Here is a 15325-nt window from a genome sequence, read left to right on the forward strand (position 1 = left end):
GCATCCTTCCTTACAGTTCCTGGAATTGAAACTCTGTAGCCCTCACAAACCTCCTAAGGTGAAAATACATCATTGACCTACCATGCCTGGGAGTGGGGTCCCTGTCTTGTCCTGGGGACCAGATGGACTCAGATCTCTGGTTAGGCCACCAAAGGACCGCCGACCTTTCATAGGCAGTGTACAGAATAAAAGAAAAGAAGAATAGCCTATTGCTGCACCATGGTTTCTTCTTAGGCATTCCCAGAGGTTACCCCAGCAACAATGAAAGATTGTGATGGGTGGAAGGTTTGGCGCAATGGAGATGAGAGAACTTGGGCAAAGGGGAGCAGTTGAGGCGGGGCTGAGGTCTGCGGGCCCAAACTTAGGCCTGGCTACCGCTCCCTCTACTCTGCCCACAGGGTCCACCTCTCAGGCTGCTCACTTCCCCAGTCAAGGTGCTGACCTTTCTTAGCTCTTCCAGTTCAGAGATGTTGGGAAACTGGGGCTGAATCAGACCCAGCTTCTGGTTCCCTCTCCCCAGAAACCTCTCCTTTCCTTCTTTCCGCTATCATCAGAAGCAGGTTCGGGCTGGCATGACCTGGGGAACCCCATGCTTGCTCCTGCTACCTGTCCTACCGGTACTCCTGGAACCAGGTGAGATGCCGACGGTGAAGGAGAGAGGTGGGGCAGGGAGCAGGGTGGCTCTGTGACCAGAGCACTAGCTTTGGGGACTATGCTCTGGGTGTGGGCATCAGAAGTTGCTCCCTTTACCTGTCAGCCAGGACAGGGGTGGCTGGGTCCACCTGACCAGAAGTCATGTTATCCAGGTTCCTGGGGAAGGATAGTTGCACCTGAGGAACTTCGTGAAGTGGCCTGGTAGACACTCTCCGTGCAACGCCAGTACTGTCACAAGAGAGTGCCCTGCAAGAAGAAAACCGGTGTCTGCAGACATCTCCAAATGACTGTACCACATTGGTCACCAGCTCCAGGCCCAATGGCACCTCAGAACTCTCGACCCACGATCTGGGATGCACCAGATGCTGGCTTCTTCATCATCACCATGACTCAGCTGCGGGAGGAGGACTCAGGGCTCTACTGGTGTGGAAGCTGCAACTCTTCCAGCAACTTGGTCACTATTCTCAGAAACATCAACCTGGTGGTGTCTCCAGGTGAGCTCCTTTCCTGAGGAAATGCACCCCCTCTCTCCCAGGCCTCGGAAGAAACATCACTCACCCGCTTTGTGTCCCTCCATGCTGCAGATCCACCCAGGTCTTCTGCCCTAGTCCGGGTGGAGTGAGGGGCCCATCTCCAGAGAAGGGCTTTCGCTTCTGACTCTGCCAGTCCTGGCCCCACCTGGTAGGAAAAGATGCCCAGGGCCCACTAGACAGGAACTTGGAGTCTCTTACTGACTCTTTTTTCTTTTATACACACACCAACAGCTCTGATATGCATACCTTAAGCACAAGTCACCTCTGGCTTAAAGGGCCTTGAGGGACTGAATCTGGGTCCCCTACCTCCTTTCACAGCTTTGGGATCAGACCTTATTTTGTCTTTTAGATTCTGGAGTCATTGTTTACTTTCTTTTATCATTAGCCTTGGCCACTTCACCTATGCGAACCCCCACATGGCTCCTAGAAGGTACAGGTGGGTCTGGGTTTCATTGTGAGGAAGGAAGAAGGGTGGCCAGGCAGCCTGGATAACCTCAGATTCAGAGAAGGAGTGACCAGGGAGGCTTGCCTCTAGGGTCAGAACCCCTGGAGCCTGGGCTAGTAGGAAGCTACATTCAGGGCTTGCTAAGCTTAAGACCCAGGGAGAAAAATGTGCACCATCTGATCTGATCACAAAGATTGTCATAGATAGGCTGGGTGTCCCAGGAGGCAAGCCTGTCGGGGAAGACCCCGGACTTGCATGTCTCAGCCCTGCCCCTTGCTTCCCACCAGCTCAGGGAGAAACTCTCCTCACTTTGGGCCCCGTGCCAGCCTGATCTCCAGTTTGTTGTAAAGATCCCAGGCCCCAGGTACCCCTGGCCTGAGGGACCCTAAGGAGCTGACTCTGCCCCCTCTTCCTTCCTGACACATTTTTTTTTTGGCCAATCCTATTCTATAGTCTAGTCTCCTGAGCAGCCATTGTTTTCTTTGTGTCCTCCTTGGTTCTGATCACTTCTCCAGAGGGGACCTCTGGCTCACCTCCCCTCAATGGCTCTGAGCACAGGTAGGTCTGGGGTGTCACCAGAAGGAAGGGATCCTGGGAAGGGATGGCCAGAGTCATGAGAAGAAAACAAAAATTCTTCCAAGATGGTAAAGCATGGGGTGCTGCAGAGGAGCATCTGAAGCTCAGACACGAAGTTGGGGTGAGAGGAATGAGGAGGATAATATGGGTCATTAACTCAGAGGGAACTATAGAAAAGACAGTTAGATTGGATTTCTGGAATGAGATCAAATGGAAGCAAAATGATATGAGAGCTGGAGGCTGTGTTGGTGTGTGTTGAATGGGGGGTATGGAGAGAGTCACCACGGCCTGGGGCAGATGGTGGCTGAAGACATAGCAAGAAACAGGTGAGAGGAGTCTTTTAGTTCTGTTCTTGACGCTTGCAGTTATGGGCTTTAAGACCGTCGTGGCCTCCCCTTCACCATAGAAAAGGCAGCAACAGCCTAGCTTACAAGTGCTCTAGGGGATCATGAGGCACAGAAAAAGCAGTGGAGTATTGATGAAAATAGATGGCGAACTGCCCATGGGCATTTGCTCCCTAACCCCTTCCTTCTTCGCTCACCAAGGCAGGTGAATTACAAAAGAAGGAGTATTTCCTAGAGTTTAAAGTCGAAACCCTGACCAGAGGATGAGAATGGCAACAATGTGGGTACAGAAGGGGGTACCCCTGTGTTCTGAGGCTTATTCCTCCCACTTTTAAAACTCACTAGATAAAAGGATTTAGTTTTCTTTTGTTTGTTTTTTTCCACCCTATTACTTATGACCAGACTGGGTATATGATAACTCCTGAGGAATCTGAATTCACAAGCCAAAACAATTTGCATCTCAGGAGAACTACTACCTCTAAAGAATGATGACTCACCAAACAAGAGAAACCATTCGGAGCAGAACTATGGGAATCGACAGTACTATCATTCTAAGTGTAATCAATATAGCTAAAGAGGTAAGAGAAGACATAGACTATGTGAACTAAGATCAAGAACCATTCAAACTGCTAAATGGTAATATTGGTTGTGAAAGATATTATAGTTGAAATAATGACCACAATGTATGTGATAAATAAATTACAGATGTGGCTGGAGAGTTAGCTGGATGAAAAGGTGAGGAATTCTCTCAAATAGTTCCTGGAAAAGGTCAGGAAATTTGAAAATCAGAGAGAAGTAAAAAGACATGAAAAAGTAGGTGTACTGATATATGGTTATTAAGAAGCCCTGTGTGAAAGAAAAGATAGGAAAGAAAAACTATTTGAAGAATATAAATCTCTGAGACGCATAGAAAAAGGAAAGATCTCAGACAAAATAGGAAACACACACACACACACACACACACACACACACACACACACACAGCCCTGGACCCATGATGTGAAAGACATCAAAGACCAAGAGAAAATTTTAAAGACTTTCAAATGACCTACAAAAGAACAAGAATTAGATTCACATCAGACTTCTTAAGAGGAACGAACACTGGATGCAAGAAGATAACTGAGTACTATTTTTAAACTATTAAAGAAACTTGTACCTAAAATTTTATATCTAGCCACACTGTCATTTAAAGGAAAAAACATAATACTTTGGGACTTCTAAGGCCTAGAAGTTTTGACACATACAAAGAGCCCCACGGAAAATGCTCTTGGAGAAAGTACTCGATTAAGATGAAAAACACATCCAGGAGATGCTACAAGAGGCGAGAAAGTAGGTGTGAACAAGCACTTTGGTAAAGTCTCTTTTTGTCTTTAAAAAAGGCAGCTAGAACCAAAATGAAGAAATAGAGACAATCTATCCATGACAATTGAAAAATGACATTCTAGGCAACATCAACATGGAGTGAAGAGAAGAGGTCAGAAGGACATGAGGATGGTTACATCCTAGTCTCGTGAGAGGCAACATGCATATAGCAACAAGTTTAAAGCAGCAACTCAAGTAAACCAATATAAACATGAGTTTTCAGTTAAGTAAACACAATGCGTACCCCTTAAACCAGCAAAATATAGTTCTATCCAAAGGAATTCAAGAAAATAATTTTTAGAAAATTACAATAAATGGAAAAAGTGAACTAAGAAGGCAAAAATAAATCCTAATATAAAAGGCAGTTCCAAAAAATTTAAGTGGGTTAAACTCATAAAATAAGAATAGAGACTCGCAGTTTGGGTTTTTAAAAACTGTCTACAAAAGATACGCTTAAAAAAAGATTTTAAAAGGTTAAAAATGAAAAGTTAAAAAGTATCCCTGGCTAATGTGAAACAAAATAAACTGTAGTAGCAATCTTAATATTGAACAAAATAATAGCATTTAAGGTAAAATATATTATGAGACAAAGATATATAATAAATATTGATAAAAGACACACTTGAATAAGAAAATAGAACCATTATAAACATATATTACCTAAATTTATGGCCATAAAATATATCAAGCAAACCACCAAAAATGCAAGAAGTAGATCATTAACAGGTATAATTGGAGAGTCACATCTCTCTTAGATCAATGAAACAAAAAATAAATTTAGGAATCTAAGTTCTAAACTAGATGATTAAAAAATTCCAGGTATCACACATATTTATATAATATTTATAAACATGGTATGTATATTTTGATATATATTTATAATATATTAAACTATATTTTAAAATAAATAATATAAATATATAAAATATGTATTTACATTTTAAAAAGGTTTTCAACTATATAAATGTATTAGGAATAGTTAATAAAATAGATTATTTATAAATATATGCGTGTATAGCACACGCATATATAAAACACACTATATAAATAAAAACAGATAATACATATTGTTTCAAATAAACATAGACTATTTACAAAATTAGACCTTGTTTGAAGCAATAAAAGACACTTAAAAAATTCCAAAGAATTACTATGATACAGAATGTGTTCTCTAAGCAATATAATAAAGTTACGAATGCATATAAGTAAAGCTAAAATAGTATGTTTTGAAACAAAGTAATAGTTATTAAGATTTAATATATGATGTTATATAAATCATTAAGTTTACAATAAAATACATTATAATGTAGAGCCTACATATCAAGTTTATGGGGCATGGTTAATATTTAGAGGGGAAATTAATAACTTTAAAAGCAGAAATATAAAAGGTTAAAAACAAATGAGCTAAATATTCAACTCAAGAAGGTGGAAAGTGAGCAATGGAGCAAGTCTGAAGAAATGTAAGGAGAAAAATAATAATGATGAGGGCTTGAAATCAATTATAAGGATTAAAAAAAATGGAGATTAAGAAAACTCATAATTAGTTCTTCGAAGGGTTAATAAGATAGGCCTACTTCTGACAAGACTCAATGAAGATAAATAAAAAACTACAAACCAAAAGAAAGGAAGAAAATAACCCACACTCTAAAAAGATTTTTAAATACACTTATCCTGTACAAATACTTTTTGAAATCCCAGGAGTGGACAAATTCCAAAAAAAGTATGTAAAATTCTTTTTATAGATTAATAAATAGATTCATAAATATTAAAGAAATTGAAATATTAGATAAAGCCTATCTTGATGGAAATTTCATGACTCAGATAATTTTATGGTATCACCAGCCTTTAAGAAATATTTGATTCATATTTTATACAAGATTTTGCAGAAAATAGAAAAGCCAAAGCTGCCTAGCTCATTTTGAGAGGCTAATGTCATCTTAATCTTAAAACCAGTGGAGAATAATACTGGAGAATTAAATTATAAATTAATTTCTCTGATGGACATAGAGTAAAAAAGGTATATATATATATATATATATATATATATATATATATATATATATATATATATATTAGCTAGCTGAAGTTAACAGTGTGTTAAAAATGAATGTATTATGATCATGTGGGGTTTATCCCAGGACCAAATCCATGAAAATGAACCAAATTAATAAACCACAGGAAAAAAGTCAACTGATGCAGGAAGAGCATCTGGAAAAGTTCAATACATTTATTATTATAAGGAAAAAAAACCCTTCGTAAATGAGAAATAGGACAAAACGACTTGGTGAGGACTGTCTAACAAAGAGTACAGTAAATATTAGTGGAGAAAGTGAACATTCAAATCGAGGATTTCCATAGCTACTACTAATGCTTAAGATAGTATTAGGGGTCCTGGCCAATGCCATAGGAAAAGGAAAACAGATAAGATGAAAAAAGATTAGAGAGGAAAAATACCTAAAATTGTCATTTACTTAGAAAAAAGTAAGCAGAAACCACAAACTATTAGATCTCATGAGAGTTGAGCAAGGGTTTGAGATGGCAGATCAAATGACAAAAATAAAAACTTTATGATAAGGAAGCATCACAAATCAATGGGGCAACGTGACCATTATTTGGTAGATGTCTTTGAGAAAACTGACAGAGCACATGAAAAATATAAAGAACAATCAACCCAAAACACTAGATTCCTACCTAACAGTAAATACAAAGATGAATTCCAGGTGGATCCAAGATATACGTGTGAAAAATAAAATTATTATGTTAATAGGAAAAAAACTGTGTGACCTAGGGATGAGGAAGGACTTCTCATTCAAAGCTTCCAAAGCACAAATCATAAGGCGAAAAATAATTCGATGACATCAAGATCGAAGGATTCTGTTCAATGAATAACACTATGGGAAAAGTTACCAAGCAGATGATGGACCAGGGAAAATTCACTGACGATGTGTAAAACCAACACAGAGTACAATCTGTAACATACAAGGAGTTATGCTCCTCAACAAGAGAAAGACAGGCATCACAGTGGAAATGGGTAAAGCATGTGAAAAGCGGTTTATGGAGGAGGAGGGCCTAGAGTGATGATCGCGCTTGTTAGTAATGAAAGAAATGTCGATTAAAACAACCATGAAATGCCACTTGACGCCTTTTCAAGTGGCAAAATGAGGACACTGTAAGATGCTGTGTCACGTAGGAACCCCGACAAGAGTGTAGACAGTCACAGTCATTGCTCCCTCCTTGACAGCGCCACAGATGTGAAGAGGAGCCTCTTAGAATTCAGAGCCCAAAGCAGCTTAGGGACTTTCCAAGACATCACAGCTGAAGGAATGAGGCCCAGAGATCCTATGCAGACAGTCCAAAACTGTCAACCAGCCACTTAGAAACAGAGACAGGGTAAAGCCCCAGGCTCCAGACTGCTGGGACCCGAGAGCTCTCCCCGGGGCCCTCTGCTGACTCTAATACCTGGTCTGCCTAGCTCTGATTCTGGGGCCTCTCCACCCCAGAATATCTGCCTTTTTTTTTTTTTCTGGCCTCTGTAGCCTCCTACTAATAGTCCAACCTGACAGCCCTGTCTTTTTAACCTGGTGAGAATCTTCCTACTCCCCTGCCTCTATCTCTCCCATCCCACCAAATTCTGATCCTTATCTCTTCCTGGAGCCAGCCTTTTTCTTCATCCAGGACTCCTGGGTTCCCTATGACTGGGTCTCCTGATAGGCCCAGAGAGAATCCTGTGACCCCGTCCTCCACTCCTGAGACCATTCCCCCTGCACAGTCAGTTCAGGGTGGTTCTTATATGTACAAACAAGTTCCAGCAACAAGGGGCCTGGCTCAGGGACATTACAAAACAGCTGACATCCCAGCCCAGGTCCATTCTCCTTTCTCCCTCCTCCCACGAAGAAACCAAGTTTCCTTTTCTCCGCTGGTTCAGCTGCCTCCAGATTCCTTGTTGCCATGCCTTGTGGACTCTTCATGGCCAAGGGCCTGGTGCTCTCAGTCTCGTTTATCCTTCTAAGCTGTAGGTGCAGGGAACTGGGTGAGTGGGCCTGGTTTGACTGGGGCAGGGAAGCAACGGAGCTGGGGACGGCTTCTGTCTCAGGAAAGATGGCCAGGAAGAAGGAACCATAGAGAAAAAAAAGATAGAAAAAACTATAACTGAGTCTAATCTAAATATTCAGCTTTTTATTCTGATGTTACCTGCTCGCATTCAAAAGTAACGAACCTTAGAGACAGACAGTTGCCTTCCCAGAGCCCCCATCAGAGGCTCTGCCTCTAACTTAAAAGAACGGAGGGCAGAAGGAGAAAGTTGAGAATTATGAAGAAAGTTTAGGGAACAGGAAGGGTCATGGATAGAAGTAGGTGAAAGGGAGAAGGGATGGAGAGAAAAGGACCTGGTAACAGGGACAGGGTCAGAGGAAGGTCAGGGAAAGACAGTGGGGAAAGGATTCACTTAAATTTGTTAATTTCCTCCTTATCTTCCCTCCTTAGGATCATAAAGATAAACATAGCAGTGGTGTGCGTGTGGTGGGGGTTAGGGGTCAGACAGCAGTGACAAAGTTTTCTGACTGTGACTGCCCAGAACCAGGCCCCAGGCCCCTTGGATGCATTTAGCCTCATCTGTGGGTGCAGGATGAATCCCCATTCTCCCCCTGACCAGCTATTGGGAGCCACTCTAACTATTCGGTTACCACAGCCCTATGAAGAAAAGTCAGTGCCCAAGCCTGTTGGAGACAACCCCCAGCTTCTGAGTTCACCTGTGGTGACCCTTCATCCAGATACTAAGAACTCGGAGAACTGCCTCCCTAGCCCTGACCCTTCTGCAAATGGACCACCCACGGAAAGTTTACCTGTGTCTGGGTCAGCACCTCTGCTCCATGGGCCAAAGCCCAACTTAGCACCTTCCTCTCCTATGTCTCTGTTCCTTCTCCCCGGGGACTCCCGCAGTCTCTTACCCTCACCTCATTTGAGTACCTCGATTTCATGTTTCCTGTTTCCAGGTCCAGGAGGGCCCAATCCCAAGCCCTCACAGTGTGGGAACCAGACTCCTCCCTTACCTTTGCGTGGGAACCAGACCTTACTTCGGGTTGGCAATGCTACATACTCACCTCCCATTTCACTAAACTCTCTTCCCTCGCCCGCCAATTTACCTTCCCAAAATATTCCCACCAAAAAAGCCCACCTCAAGCCCCATATAAGTTTCAGGTCCCTTTGCTTTCAGGGCTGACGCCATCTTAGGCTCAGCCAGGCTGTCACTCTGCTACAGTAAATCTTGCTTATCCCCTTTGGCCTTGTGAGTTCCTCCTTCTGCGATCCTAACACCTCTGTGCTACCTAAAAATTACGTGTACTTCCTCTTGTACTTGAATTCAAATCTTTAAACTGAAATGTGTAGGGGGAACCTGAGCAAGATGGCAGACGCGGCCCACTAGCCTTCCTTTCCTACCATCCCGGATGTCTTAAAATGAGATGAAAAGGACACCTGAGCCACTAATCTAGACAACTAGAGATGAGGTACTTCCTGTTGTGAATCTGTATGAAGTACACCGCAATGCCTATGGAATTTTTTTTTTTTAAATGCAGAGGGATGGTCCATGGGGGTTAGATGTATTATAGTCTCTATTTTTGTGCATGCTCAGTAAACTTCATAAAAAAAATAATATATAAAAACACTCCTGTTGGAGCCACGGCTATTTGGTTTTCAGTTGTATATGGCTGAAGGTATTGAGTTATCGAACTTCTACAACTGTAAATGATTTGGTCAAGGCCATTTTAACAGTACAGAAACATTGACATTCATTTTAAAAACATTAACAATAGAATAAAAGTAAACTAAGAACTAGCAATTAGCTATGACTTTTAAATATTTCATCTTAACAGTCTTGGTCTCAAAATTGTGTAATTCCCTTCACCACTATTTTCAATCTTGCAATAAACTCTATGTTTAAACTAGTGTCTAAAATTTTTTCTTAAAAAACTGTGAAGATATTATCACATCACTGTCTTACCTCCAGTGTTACTATTGGAAAAGTCTAATATCACTCTGAATTTTGTTCATTTTAACTGAATTCTTATATCGCTGGAACACTTTAGAATTTTCTACTTGAAATTTTTATTATAATGTGTCTTAATGTGAGGTTTTAAATTATTCATTCTATTGGGAACTCTGAACACATTTAATCTGATGTCTTTCATATTTCTTTAAATTTTCAGTATTATTTTTCAAATCATTCCTATCCTCCATTTATCTTTTTTTCTACTTTTAGGACTTCATTGAGGAGATGTTGAATTTCTATATCTGTCCTTGATACCTCTTAATTTTTCTCTTATACTTTGTTTCTTTACCCCTTCTTAATGCCTTCTGGTTGTATTCTTTGACTCTTATCTTTTTCTCACCAATTTGTTCTTCTGCTATTCATTGTTACTTACAGAATTCATTTCAGTAATTTTACTTTTCATAAATCAGCATCTCTAATTAATTCTTTTCATTAACGCTTGCTCCTGTTCCATGCTTCTAACATTGTTTCTTATCTCTCTGACAATATTACTCCTATTTTAAATTGTTGTTTTCTCATCAGTCCAGATATAAACCCACATACATGGTTAATTAATTTTTGCTAGATGTAATTAAATGGGAAAAGTCTTTTAAAAACATTAATGCTTAAACGATAGGGTATCCTTAGGCCAAAAGTAAACTTCAACTCTTACCTCACATGATATATGAAAATTAATTCAAAATAGATCACAAACCTAAATGTAAAGGTTAGTACTATAAAGCTTCCAGAACACACTGCATATGACTTCAATATTTTAAAATTGATTGAGTTGTATAATGTGGCCCAGCATATGTCATAAAATATGCACTTGAAAATAATGTGTATTTTTCAGTTATTAGGTGTATAAATGTCAATTAGGTCCAGTTGATTGATAGTTTGTTCAAATATTTTATATCTCTACTGATTTTTTTTGTCAGTGTGTTTTGCTCATTATCAATAATGAGTGTTAAACACTTCCGGCTATGCTTACGAATTTGTTATTGTAGCAGGAAGAAACTATAAACAAAGAATTATATATCTAGAAAAACTATCACTCTAAAATGAAGGAAATATTAAAAGAGAGCTGAGAGGATTCTATGCTAGCGGACTTGCCCTTTAAGAAATACTAAAGGGACTCTGTGGGGCTGAAATGAAAAGACAGTTGATAATAATTTGAAACCATATGAAGCAATAAAGAACACTAGAAAGATAACTACATGAGTAAATATAAAAGAGAGTCTAAATGTCTTATTTTGTTAATAACTCTTCCCCTATCTGATTAAAGGACAACTGCATACAGCAATAACTATAAAACTGTGTTGATGAGGTTATAATGTTTAAAGATGTAATTTATATGGCAATACCAGCAAAAAGGAGGTATGGAGGAATGTCGCTATAGTGAAAAAAAATTCTTAAGATGCCACATGAAATCCCCAGGACAACTATTAAAAATTTTTTTATAATGGAGGAAATACAATAAGGGCATTAAAATGGTATACAATAAGTATCTATTTAATGTGAGAGAAGACAGTAATGGACGAATAGAGAAACAAAAATTGCATAAGACATGTAGAAAAGAAATAGCCAAATGGAAGACATAGATCCTGATGGAGATTAATTAAACACTCCGACCAAAAAGCCAAGATTGGAAGAAAGGAAAAAAGAACATGAACCAACTATATTCTGTTTACAAGAGACATATTTTATATTCAAAGACACACAAAGATTACATGTAAAAGGATGGGAAAATATACAACACAAACAGTAACCAAAAGACAGCTGGTATGGCTATGTCAATATCAGATAAATTTTAATAAAAATTTATAAAGATGTTATTAGGGACAAAAAAATATTCTAGAATGACAAGAAAATGAATCCATCAGAGAGATATATAAATTATAAACGTATATATACGCCTAACAACATTGCCCCAAAATACACAAAGTAAAAACTAACAGAAATAAAGGGAGAAATAGACAAATAAATGGTATTAATTGAAGATTTCATATCCCACTTTTAATAACTGATATAACAGCAAGGCAGAGGATCAACAATGAAATTGAAGACTTGAACAATACACCATCTAGATCTATCTAACCAACATCTGTGACACACTCCCCTGCCAAAATAGCAGAACACAGACTCTTTTCAAGTGCATGTAGCATAAAATAGATCATATACTAGGCCGTGAAACAAGCCTCAATAAACTTAAATGGTTTGAAGTCATACAAAGTATGTTTTCTAACCACAATAGTATTAAATTAGAAATCAATAACAATAGTAAAATTTGGAAATGTACAAATATGTGGAAATTAAACAACACATACTTAAATGATCAATGGGTCAAAGAAATCACAAAGGATATTAAAAAATATTCTGAGATGGATTCAAACAAAAATAGAATATGCTAAAACTTGTAGAATTCAACTAAATCAGTCTTTAGAAATTTATAGCTGAAAATGCCTATATTACGAAAAGAAGAAGGATATCAAACCAATTACAAAACTTTCCAGTTTAAGCAACTATAAATAGGAAATGAAAACTAAATTCAAATCAAAGAGAAGGAGGGAAATAATAGAGAAAAGATAGGGAGGAAATAAAATAGAAAAAAAAAGCAAAAAAGAGTAGATAACCTCAATGAAACCAAAAGTGGACTCTTTTAAAAGATCAACTAAGTTGGTAAGTTATTAGCTGGGCTGGTTAAGCTAAAAGAGAGAAGACTCAAATTACTAAAACCAAGAATGAAGAGAGGTGGGCACTACTAATAATCTTAGAGAAATAAAAAGGACTATAAAGAAATAATATGAAAAACCTTATGCCAAGAAATTGTCTAACTTTGGTGAAATGGACAAACTACTGAGGCTGACAAAAGCAAGAAAAATCCAAGTCTGAATAGAATTACAATAAAGAGATTGAATTAGTAATATAAATCACTTCCCACAAAGAAAATCCTAGCCCTTGATGTCTTCACTGGTGAATTCCATCAAATATTAAAGAACAATTATTATAAATTCTTTTCAATTTTTCCAAAATAATATACAAGAGGACACATTCTAACTCATTATATGAGGCCACTATTACCCTGATAACAAAACCAAAGACATCACAACTACAGACCATTATCTATCATGAATATACATGCAAAAAATATCAACAAAATACTGGTAAACTAAATCCAGCAAAATATAAAAAAGGATTATACATCCTGCTAATGGAAGTTATCCCAGACACAATCAGTGTAAGATACTATACAAATAGAATAAAAGAGAAAAACTATAAAATTATCTCAATAGATACAAACTAGGACTTGACGAGATCTAACATCATGATAAAAAAAATTAACAAGTAAGAAATAGAAAGGAACCTCCTTAAACTAATAAAAGGACATCTATGAAAATCCTACAGTTAATATACTTAATGGTAAAAGACTGAAAACTTTATGCCTGAGATCAGGAACAGAAGAAGGATGTCCATTCTTGCCGCTTCCATTCAATGAAGTAGCAGTAGGTTCTACTTAGGGCAATTAGGCAAGAAAAAGAAAAAAAAAAGTCCTCTAAATTGGAAAAGAAGTAAAACTATTTCGATTAACAGATGACATGGTCTTCTGAATAGAAAATCCTAAAGAACACACACACACAAACTATTAAAATGAATAAATTCAGCAAGATTGCAAGATACAGGTCAACATATATAAATCAAATTGTATTTCTATACATTAGCTATGAACACTCTGAAAATGAAATTAAGAAAGCGATTTAACTCATGGTAACATCAAAAGGAAAAAATACTTAGGAATAATATTGACAAAACACTGAAAACTACAAAAGATTGTTGACAGAAATTAAAGATTTAAATAAATAAAGATCGTGTTCATGGATTAGGCCACTTAATATTGATAATATGACAATAATTTCCAAATTAATCTCTAGATCCAACACAATCCCTATCAAAATCCTAGGCGGCTCTTTTCAGAAACTGACAGGCTGATCCTAAAATTCATATGGATATGCAAATGACCTAGAACAGCCAAAACAGTCTGGAAAAAGAACAAAGTTAGAGTGAAGGGGAATTTTCCACTCAAATGGCTAACCTCGTAATCAGTTCTTTGTTCTGCTCCTGTGGACATACTACACAGGTCGAAGGGCAGAGTGATCTGGAGACCAACTGAAGACTCACCCTCCCCTTTGATTGTTCTGTCTTGATGCCAGATCACAGACATATTACCTAAATTCCTGTTTGAAAATCTCATGCTCTGTAATTGCCTATAGCTCATAGCCACTTCCTCAGTCTATAACCATCTGAGGACAAATCAACCTATCAGCCCATGCCAGCTTAACAGCACACATATAAAACAAAATTGCCCCTGAGCTCAGGGCCCAGATCTTCAGAGTGCTAGCTCTTCTGGGATCACCAACGTAATAAACCTGAGTTCTCCAATTCTCTTAGTGGTACTTGGTTTCTCGCCGGTCTTGTTTTGCAACATTTCTGCAACAGGAGAACTCATGCTTCTTGGATTCAAAGCTCATTATGAAACTATAATGATCAAAACAGTGTGGTACTGGCTTAAAGCCAGACATAAATCAAAGGAATAGAATTGAGAGTGTGAAAATAATCCCTAACCTTTATGGTCAATTGATTTTTGACGGTGGTGTCAAAACAATTCAATAGGGAAAAAATTGTCATTTCAACAAATGGTTTGAACAGATCGAAACAACTGGATATCCACATGCAAAAATAAAATAAAATTATTCTCATACCTCATCATACATAAAAGTTAACTCAAAATGGTTCATAGACTTAAATGTAACAGCTAAAACTATGAAGTCTTTAGAAGAAACCATAGGAGTAAATCTTTGTGACCTTGGGTTAGACAGTGATTTTTAAAATATGACATCAAAAGCATGAGTGACAAAAAATATAGATAAATTGGACTTCATCAAATTTTAAAACTTTTGCATTGAAAAATAATGCCATCATGAAAGTGAAAAAAGCAGCCCATTGAACTGGAAAAATATATTTGCAAACCATATGTCTCATATATAAAATATATAAAGAACTCTTACAATTCAATGATAAAAATACAAATAATTTCTGGTTCCAGATTTAGATGGGCTAGACTCACTTTTTCCAGTTCATCTCCTCTAAATACAACTAAATATCCTGTCAATTACTCAGGAGATTGTGACAAAAGGATTCTAAAAGTCAGGTAGAGGGGGCAGCTGGCTAGAGACCTCAGGACTTGTGAACAACTTGGTCAATTCCTTGAGTTTGCTTTTTATCCCCCATTGCCCTGGACTGGGTGTTGGAGAGGACAGCATGCGGTCTGATCCACCGGCAGCAGTGATAGCAGCAATGGCCCCGGGCCGTACCACACCTGCCTCCACGA

The sequence above is a fragment of the Rousettus aegyptiacus genome, unplaced genomic scaffold, assembly GCF_014176215.1.
Source record: "Rousettus aegyptiacus isolate mRouAeg1 unplaced genomic scaffold, mRouAeg1.p scaffold_m13_p_1, whole genome shotgun sequence".
NCBI classification, from domain to species: domain Eukaryota; kingdom Metazoa; phylum Chordata; class Mammalia; order Chiroptera; family Pteropodidae; genus Rousettus; species Rousettus aegyptiacus.